Source organism: Pristiophorus japonicus, unplaced genomic scaffold (assembly GCF_044704955.1).
Source record: "Pristiophorus japonicus isolate sPriJap1 unplaced genomic scaffold, sPriJap1.hap1 HAP1_SCAFFOLD_144, whole genome shotgun sequence".
Taxonomy (NCBI): Eukaryota; Metazoa; Chordata; class Chondrichthyes; family Pristiophoridae; genus Pristiophorus; species Pristiophorus japonicus.
This window is the reverse complement of record NW_027251113.1, coordinates 672,294-683,001: the sequence shown is the minus strand read 5'-3', so window position 1 is coordinate 683,001 and position 10,708 is coordinate 672,294.

The window sequence follows — 10,708 nt, the reverse complement described above, 5'->3', positions numbered from 1 at the left end:
GGAAGGCTTTAATGAGCGTCGAAAAGGAGGAGAGAGAGGAAGAGAGAGAGAGACAGAGGCTTCTTCAGCGAAATAAAAGCTTAAGTCTGAAATGGCTGAAGGCATGGCAGTCAATGGTGGGGCAGTGGGGAGGAGTGTTGGGGTGAGGGGAAAAAGGGAAGAGGGAGAGGAGAGGGTGGGGACTGAGAGGCGAAGGAGCATTAGTGAGGGGAGGAGGAGTGAGGGGAGAGGGTGAGGACTGAGGGGCGAAAGGGGATGAGCGAGGGAAGGGAGAGAAGGGCAGGAGTGAGGGGAGAGAGTGAGGACTGAGGGAGAAGGGGATTAGTGAGGGGAGGTGGAGAGAGCAGAGAAGAGTAAGGGAGAGGGTGGAAGGTGACGATTGAGGGAAGGAGTGAAGGGGGCGGGGTGAGGGAGGTAGGGAAGAGGTGAGGGGGAAGGGGAGGAGTGACGGGAGAAGGGGAGGAGTCAAGGGATAAGGCGATGTGTCAGGGAAGAAGAGGAGGCGTAAAGGGAAAAGGGCGAATAGTGATTGGAGAACGTGTAAGGGCAGCAGATCCATTTAATTTAGTTAGACCTCGGTACTGCCCCTCCGACAGTGTGGCGCTCGCTCAGTACTGCCCCTCCGACAGTGCGGCACTCCCTCAGTACTGCCCCTCCGACAGTGCAGCACTCCCTCAGTACTGCCCCTCCGACTGTGCGGCACTTCCTCAGTACTGTCCCTCCGACAGTGTAGCACTCCCTCAGTACTGCCCCTCCGACAGTGCGTCACTCCCTCAGTACTGCCCCTCCGACAGTGCGGCACTCCCTCAGTACTGCCCCTCTGACAGTGCGGCACTACCTCAGTACTGCCCCTCCGACAGTGCGGCACTCCCTCAGTACTGCCCCTCCGAAAGTACGGCACTCCCTCAGTACTGCCCCTCCGACAGTGCAGCACTCCCTCAGTACTGCCCCTCCAACAGTACGGCACTCCCTCAGTACTGCCCCTCCGACAGTGCGGCACTCCCTCAGTACTGCCCCTCCGACACTGTGGCGCTCCCTCAGTACTGCCCCTCCGACAGTGCGGCGCTCCTTCAGTACTGCCCCTCCGACAGTGCGGCGCTCCCTCAGTACTGCCCCTCCGACAGTGCGGTGCTCCCTCAGTACTGCCCCTCCGACAGTGCGGCACTCCCTCAGTACTGCCCCTCCGACAGTGCGGTGCTCCCTCAGTACTGCCCCTCCGACAGTGCAGCACTCCCTCAGTACTGCCTCTCCGACAGTGCGGCGCTCCCTCAGTACTACCCCTCAGACAGTGCAGCACTCCCTCAGTACTGCACCTCCGACAGTGCAGCACTCCCTCAGTACTGCCCCTCCGACAGTGCGGTGCTCCCTCAGTACTGCCCCTCCGACAGTGCGGCACTCCCTCAGTACTGCCCCTCTGACAATGCTGTGCTCCCCCGGTACTGCCCCACCGACAGTGCGGCACTCCCTCAGTACTGCCCCTCCGACAGTGCGGCACTCCCTCAGTACTGCCCCTCCGACAGTGCGGCGCTTCCTCAGTACTGCTCCTCCGACAGTGCGGTGCTCCCTCAGTACTGCCCCTCCGACAGTGCGGCATTGCCTCAGTACTGCCCCTCCGACAGTGCGGCGTTGCCTCAGTACTGCCCCTCCGACAGTGCGGTGCTCCCTCAGTACTGCCCCTCCGACAGTGAGGCACTCCCTCAGTACTGCCCCTCCGACAGTGCGGTACTCCCTCAGTATTGCTCCTCCCATAGTGCGGCGCTCCCTCAGTACTGCTCCTCCGACAGCGCGGCACTCCCTCAGTATTGTCCCTCCGACAGTGCGCCGCTCACTCAGTACTGCCCCTCCGACTGTGCGGCGCTCCCTCAGTCCTGACACCAGGTTTACACCTGGATTCAAGGGCTCTAGTCTGTGGTTCAGACACACGAGCTGCCGACTCAGAGGCGAATGTGCTGCCATTGGGCCCCAGCTGAAGGGCAGAGGCAGCAGGCACAAGCCTTGCCGTTTGGTCCCTCTATCACGCAGTCACTTGGCAAGTTGCTGCTGGCTTGTCGCTGCTCAGCGATTCATCCAGTTGGGCCCCTTCCCTTCAAACGAATATCGCCTGACAGTCTGGGGAGGAGCTGGGATAGAACGGAAGAGGTTGGTAATTGAGGGACTTGTGTCAAGAGAGGTGAGTGTGGTCACATCCAGGTTGTTACAAGATGGCGGTGAGTCGGGTTCATGAAGGTGAGAGAATAAAACCAAGCGATGGGAGGCTGGGAATGTTGCAGGAAAGGGGATACAGGGCGAAAGAGGGAGCAGTAAGATGTCATCAACCACATCAGCATCAACGCGTGCAATTCTAACTTCTTTATTATGGGATGACATGAGAAATAAAAGAAAGACTTGCATTTATATAGCGCCCGTCACCACCACCAGACGTCTCAACGCGCTTCACAGCCAATGCAGTACTTTTGGAGTGCGCTCACTGTTGCACTGTGGGAAATGCGGCAGCCAATTTGTGCACAGCAAGATCCCACAAACAGCAATCTGATAATGACCCAGATATTCTGTCTTTTAGTGATGTTGATGGAGGGATAGATATTGGCCACATGACAACGGGGATAACTACCGCTGCTCTTCTTCGAAATAGTGGCCATGAAATCTTTTACATCAAGCCGAGGGGGCAGACAGGGCCCCGGTTGAACCGAGAGATCAACATTGGGGGCAGTGGACCTAATTGTGTAAAGGGCGAGTTATGTTGGACAAACATCACCCAAGTATTATTTACCCGGCGACTGATGGATCAAGGGGAGGAAGTGTAAATAAATGTTTAAAGGCCCTTGGCAAAGTACCAGAACGCAGACTGCAAAATACAACGAAGGCCAGCTGTATTAAAGGGGAAGGCCGAGGAGCAAGTGGAAATATGCAAGCATTAGGAATATCCGGTATCGGCGGCGATTAGAGCAACAATTCTGCAAATTCACTTCGAGGGGACCACCGTCAGTGAGATAGAAACATAGAAACATAAAAAGTTACAACGCAGAAGGAGGCCATTTCGGCCCAGCGTGTCCGCGCCGCCCGAAAAGAGCCGCACGGCCCTCGGTCAACAGCCCTGAGGGTTACATATCAACCTACAAACAATGGCGGAAAGGCAAAGAGCACCCAGCCCAACCAGTCCACACCACACATCTGCGACACCTCTTACAGTGAAACATTCTACACTTCACCCCAACCGGAGCCATGTGATCTCCTGGGAGCGGCAAGAACCAGATGAAAACCCAGGCCAACTGGGGAAAAGAAAAATCAGGGAAAATCGCTCTCTGACCCATCCAGGCGATCGAAATTAATCCAGGCGATCACCCTGGCCGTATTTGATTCGCTGCAGTGCTCACCATCATATCTGCCCCAGCCAACAAGAGGTTATCCAGCCTAATCCCTATTACCGGTTACAGCACTTCAAGTGCCCATCCAAGCACCTTTTAAATGCGGTGAGGGTTTCTGCATCCACCACTCTTCTCAACCCCCCCACAACCCTCTCCGTGAAGAAGCTGCCCCTCAAATTCCCTCTGCACCCTCTACCAATCACCATAAAACTATTCCCTCTCGTAATAGACCCCCTCCACCAATGAAAACAAGCTCTTGCTATCCACTATATCTTCTCTTGGCCTCCTCTATTCCAATGAGAACAAACCCAGCCAATCCAGTCTGTCCTCATAACTAAATTCCTCCATTCCAGGCAGCATCTGAGTAATTCTCCTCTGCAACCTCTCCAGTGCAATCACGTCCTTCCTGTAATACGGCGACCAGAACTGCACGCAGTACTCCAGCTGTGGCCTAACCAGAGTATTATACAATTTAAGCATAACCTCCCTGGTCTTGTACTCTATACCTCGGCCAATAAAGGCAAGCATTCCGTATGCTTTCTTAACCACCTTATCCACCTGGCCTGCTACTTTTAGGGACGTGTGGACAAGCACTCTAAGGTCCCTTTATTCATCTACACTATTAAGTGGCCTACCGCTTAATGTGTAAACCCTTTCCTTATTAGCCCTCCCAAAGTGCATCAACTCACACTTCTCTGAATTAAATTCCATTTGCCCCTGTTCTGCCCACCTGACCAGTAGATTGATATCCTCCTGCAGCCCATGACTTTCCTCTTCATTATCAACCACACAGCCAATTTTAGTGTCGTCTGCAAACTTCTTAATCACACTCCCCATATTCAAATCGAAATCGTTGATATATACCACAAAAAGCAAGAGATCCAGTACTGAGCCCTGCAGATGCCCAGTGGAAACATCATTGAAGTCACAAAAACATCCATCAACCATTACACTTTTCTTCATACCTCTAAGCCAACTTTGGATCTAATTTGCCACTTGGCCCTGGAACTCTAACCTTTGTGACCAGTCTCCCATGTGGGACCTTACCAAAAGCTGTGCTAAAATGCATATACACTACATCGTACGCACTACCCTCATCGACCCTCCTGGTTACCTCCTCAAAAAATTCAATCAGGTTAGTCAAACATGATCTTCCCTTAACAAATCCGTACTGACTGTCCCTAATTAATCCTTGTCTCTCAAAATGTAGATTTATCCTGTCTTTCAGCATATTTTCCAATAATTTTCCCACCACCGAGGTTAGGCTGACAGGCCTATAATGACACAGTCGATCCCTTTCACCCTTCTTAAACAAGGGTACCACATGAGCAGTCCTCCAATCCTCCGGCACCATGCTCAGATCCACATCCAAAACCAAATTTACCGGCCCAGGTGTTCGCACTGATGGGACTCCACAGAAACAACACTAGCTGCTGGGAATGAGGGACAACCGGTCACAGTGACCTCCCGCTCAGACCGAAAGCATGACCGCGAGCTTCCGGTGGCCTGTCACTTTAATTCCCCGCTGCACTCCTACTCTGACCTCTCCGCCCTCTGCCTCCTACACTGTTCCAATGAAGCTCAACGCAAGCTCGAGGAACAGCACCTCCTCTTTCACACATTACAGACTTCTGGACTCAATATGGAGTTCAACAATTTCAGAGTGTAATCTCTGCCCATATCTTGCTCCAATTCCTCCCACTTTTAATTTTTTCCTCTGTCTCCCATGACAGCTGGTAATGACTTCACCATTCACACCCCATCTAGACGCATCTTTTGTTTCCTGTCTTGTGCCATTACCATCTCAATTTGGCGCATCATCACTTTTGTCGCTCGAATCTCTCCTGCCTTCCACCCTATCACAGACCTTCGCTTTTGTCCTTCCCTCCCCTCCCCTTTCCCTGCTTCCAACAATTCCTAAAAAATCAGTTACACCTCGAACTATTGCCAGTTCAGATGAAGGGTCCCAGTGTGACGCTCCCTCAGTACTGCCCCTCCGACAGTGCGACGCTCCCTCAGTATGCCATTCCGACAGTGTGGCGCTCCCTCAGTACTGCCCCTCCGACAGTGCGGCGCTCCCTCACTACTGCCCCTCCGACAGTGCGGCACTCCCTTAGTACTGCCCCTCCGACAGTGCGGCACTCCCTTAGTACTGCCCCTCCGACAGTGCGGCGCTCCCTCTGTACTGCCCCTCCGACAGTGCATAGCATCCTCAGTACTGCCCCTCCAACAGTGCGGCCTTCCCTCAGTACTGCCCCTCCGACAGTGCGCCGCTCACTCAGTACTGCCCCTCTGACAGTGCGGCACTCCCTCAGTATTGTCCCTCCGACAGCGCGCCGCTCCCTCAGTACTGCCCCTCCGACAGTGCGGCGTTGCCTCAGTACTGCCCCTCCGACAGTGCAGCACTCCCTCAGTATTGCCCCTCCGATAGTGCGGCGCTCCCTCAGTACTGCTCCTCCGACAGCGCGGCACTCCCTCAGTATTGTCCCTCCGACAGTGCGCCGCTCACTCAGTACTGCCCCTCCGACTGTGCGGCGCTCCCTCAGTCCTGACACCAGGTTTACACCTGGATTCAAGGGCTCTCGCCTGTGGTTCAGACACACGAGCTGCCGACTCAGAGGCGAATGTGCTACTATTGGGCCCCAGCTGAAGGGCAGAGGCAGCAGGCACAAGCCTTGCCGTTTGGTCCCTCTATCACGCAGTCACTTGGCAAGTTGCTGCTGGCTTGTCCCTGCTCAGCGATTCATCCAGTTGGGCCCCTTCCCTTCAAACGAATATCGCCTGACAGTCTGGGGAGGAGCTGGGATAGAACGGAAGAGGTTGGTAATTGAGGGACTCGTGTCAAGAGAGGTGAGTGTGGTCACATCCAGGTTGTTACAAGATGGCAGTGAGTAGGGTTCATGGAGGCCAGAGAATAAAACCAAGCGATGGGAGGCTGGGAATGTTGCAGGAAAGAGGACACGGGGCGGAAGAGGGAGCAGTAAGATGTTATCAACCACATCAGCATCAACGCTTACAATTCTAACTTCTTTATTATGGGATGACATGAGAAATAAAAGAAAGACTTGCATTTATATAGCGCCCGTCACCACCACCAGACGTCTCAACGCGCTTCACAGCCAATGCAGTACTTTTGGAGTGCGCTCACTGTTGCACTGTGGGAAACGCGGCAGCCAATTTGTGCACAGCAAGATCCCACAAACAGCAATGTGATAATGACCCAGATATTCTGTCTTTTAGTGATGTTGATGGAGGGATAGATATTGGCCCCAGGACAGCGGGGATAACTCCCCCCTGCTCTTCTTCGAAATATTGGCCATGAAATCTTTTACGTCCAGCCGAGGGGGCAGACAGGGTCCCGGTTGAACCGAGAGATCAACATTGGGGGCAGTGGACCTAATTGTGTAAAGGGCGAGTTATGTTGGACAAACATCACCCAAGTATTATTTACCCGGCGACTGATTGGATCAAGGGGAGGCAGTGTAAATAAATGTTTAAACGCCCTTGGCAAAGTACCAGAACGCAGACTGCAAAATACAACGAAGGCCAGCTGTATTAAAGGGGAAGGCCGGGGAGCAAGTGGAAATATGCAAGCATTAGGAATATCCGGTATCGGCGGCGATTAGAGCAACAATTCTGCAAATTCACTTCGAGGGGACCACCGTCAGTGAGATAGAAACATAGAAACATAAAAAGTTACAACGCAGAAGGAGGCCATTTCGGCCCAGCGTGTCCGCGCCGCCCGAAAAGAGCCGCACGGCCCTCGGTCAGCAGCCCTGAGGGTTACATATCGACCTATAAACAATGGCGGAAAGGCAACGAGCACCCAGCCCAACCAGTCCGCACCACACAACTGCGACACCTCTTACAGTGAAACATTCTACACTTCACCCCAACCAGAGCCATGTGATCTCCTGGGAGCGGCAAGAACCAGATGAAAACCCAGGCCAACTGGGGAAAAGAAAAATCAGGGAAAATCGCTCTCCGACCCATCCAGGCGATCGAAATTAATCCAGGCGATCACCCTGGCCGTATTTGATTCGCTGCAGTGCTCACCATCGTATCTGCCCCAGCCAACAAGAGGTTATCCAGCCTAATCCCTATTACCGGTTACAGCACTTCAAGTGCCCATCCAAGCACCTTTTAAATGCGGTGAGGGTTTCTGCATCCACCACTCTTCTCAACCCCCCCACAACGCTCTCCGTGAAGAAGCTGCCCCTCAAATTCCCTCTGCACCCTCTACCAATCACCATAAAACTATTCCCTCTCGTAATAGACCCCCTCCACAAATGAAAACAAGCTCTTGCTATCCACTATATCTCCTCTTGGCCTCCTCTATTCCAATGATAACAAACCCAGCCAAACCAGTCTGTCCTCATAACTAAATTCCTCCATTCCAGGAAGCATCTGAGTAATTCTCCTCTGCAACCTCTCCAGTGCAATCACGTCCTTCCTGTAATACGGCGACCAGAACTGCACGCAGTACTCCAGCTGTGGCCGAACCAGAGTATTATACAATTTAAGCATAACCTCCCTGGTCTTGTACTCTATACCTCGGCCAATAAAGGCAAGCATTCCGTATGCTTTCTTAACCACCTTATCCACCTGGCCTGCTACTTTTAGGGACCTGTGGACAAGCACTCTAAGGTCCCTTTATTCATCTACACTATTAAGTGGCCTACCGCTTAATGTGTAAACCCTTTCCTTATTAGCCCTCCCAAAGTGCATCACCTCACACTTCTCTGAAGTAAACTCCATTTGCCCCTGCTCTGCCCACCTGATCAGTAGATTGATATCCTCCTGCAGCCCATGACTTTCCTCTTCATTATCAACCACACAGCCAATTTTAGTGTCGTCTGCAAACTTCTTAATCACACTCCCCATATTCAAATCGAAATCGTTGATATATACCACAAAAAGCAAGAGATCCAGTACTGAGCCCTGCAGATGCCCAGTGGAAACATCATTGAAGTCACAAAAACATCCATCAACCATTACACTTTTCTTCATACCTCTAAGCCAACTTTGGATCCAATTTGCCACTTGGCCCTGGAACTCTAACCTTTGTCACCAGTCTCCCATGTGGGACTTTACCAAAAGCTGTGCTAAAATCCATATACACTACATCGTACGCACTACCCTCATCGACCCTCCTGGTTACCTCCTCAAAAAATTCAATCAGGTTCGTCAAACATGATCTTCCCTTAACAAATCCGTTACTGACTGTCCCTCCTTGCCTCTCAAAATGTAGACTTATCCTGTCTTTCAGGATATTTTCCAATTATTTTCCCACCACCAAGGTTAGGCCGACAGGTCTATAATGACACAGTCTATCCCTTTCACCGTTCCTAAACAAGGGTACGACATGAACAGTCCTCCAATCCTCCGGCACCATGCTCAGATCCACATCCAAATCCAAATTTACCGGCCCAGGTGTCCGCACTGATGAGACTCCACAGAAACAACACTAGCTGCTGGGAATGAGGGACAACCGGTCACAGTGACCTCCCGCTCAGACCGAAAGCATGACCCCGAGCTTCCGGTGGCCTGTCACTTTAATTCCCCGCTCCACTCCTACTCTGACCTCTCCGCCCTCTGCCTCCTACACTGTTCCAATGAAGCTCAACGCAAGCTCGAGGAACAGCACCTCCGCTTTCACACATTACAGACTTCTGGACTCAATATCGAGTTCAACAATTTCAGAGTGTAATCTCTGCCCATATCTTGCTCCATTTCCTCCCACTTTTAATTTTTTCCTCTGTCTCCCATGACAGCTGGTAATGACTTCACCATTCACATCCCATCTAGACGCATCTTTTGTTTCCTGTCTTGTGCCATTACCATCTCAATTTGGCCCATCATCACTTTTGTCGCTCGAATCTCTCCTGCCTTCCACCCTATCACAGACCTTCGCTTTTGTCCATCCCTCCCCTCCCCTTTCCCTGCTTCCAACAATTCCTGAAAAATCAGTTACACCTCGAACTATTGCCAGTTCAGATGAAGGGTCCCATTGTGACGCTCCCTCAGTACTGCCCCTCCGACAGTGCGACGCTCCCTCAGTATGCCATTCCGACAGTGTGGCGCTCCCTCAGTACTGCCCCTCCGACAGTGCGGCGCTCCCTCAGTACTGCCCCTCCGACAGTGCGGCACTCCCTCAGTACTGCCCCTCCGACAGTGCGGCACTCCCTTAGTACTGCCTCTCCGACAGTGCGGCGCTCCCTCTGTACTGCCCCTCCGACAGTGCATAGCATCCTCAGTACTGCCCCTCCAACAGTGCGGCCATCCCTCAGTACTGCCCCTCCGACACTCCCTCAGTACTGCCCCTCCGACAGTGCATAGCATCCTCAGTACTGCCCCTCCGACAGTGCGGCACTCCCTCAGTACTGCCCCTCCGACAGTGCGGCACTACCTCAGTATTGCCCCTCCGACAGTGCGGCACTCCCTCAGTACTGCCCCTCCGACAGTGCGCCGCTCACTCAGTACTGCCCCTCCGACAGTGCGGCACTCCCTCAGTATTGTCCCTCCGACAGCGCGCCGCTCACTCAGTGCTGCCCCTCCGACTGTGCGGCGCTCCCTCAGTCCTGACACCAGGTTTACACCTGGATTCAAGGGCTCTAGTCTGTGGTTCAGACACACGAGCTGCCGACTCAGAGGCGAATGTGCTGCCATTGGGCCCCAGCTGAAGGGCAGAGGCAGCAGGCACAAGCCTTGCCGTTTGGTCCCTCGATCACGCAGTCACTTGGCAAGTTGCTGCTGGCTTGTCCCTGCTCAGCGATTCATCCAGTTGGGCCCCTTCCCTTCAAACGAATATCGCCTGACAGTCTGGGGAGGAGCTGGGATAGAACGGAAGAGGTTGGTAATTGAGGGACTTGTGTCAAGAGAGGTGAGTGTGGTCACATCCAGGTTGTTACAAGATGGCAATGAGTAGGGTTCATGGAGGTCAGAGAATAAAACCAAGCGATGGGAGGCTGGGAATGTTGCAGGAAAGGGGACACGGGGCGGAAGAGGGAGCAGTAAGATGTCATCAACCACATCAGCATCAACGCGTGCAATTCTAACTTCTTTATTATGGGATGACATGAGAAATAAAAGAAAGACTTGCATTTATATAGCGCCCGTCACCACCACCAGACGTCTCAACGCGCTTCACAGCCAATGCAGTACTTTTGGAGTGCGCTCACTGTTGCACTGTGGGAAACGCGGCAGCCAATTTGTGCACAGCAAGATCCCACAAACAGCAATGTGATAATGACCCAGATATTCTGTCTTTTAGTGATGTTGATGGAGGGATAGATATTGGCCCCATGACACCGGGGATAACTACCGCTGCTCTTCTTCGAAAT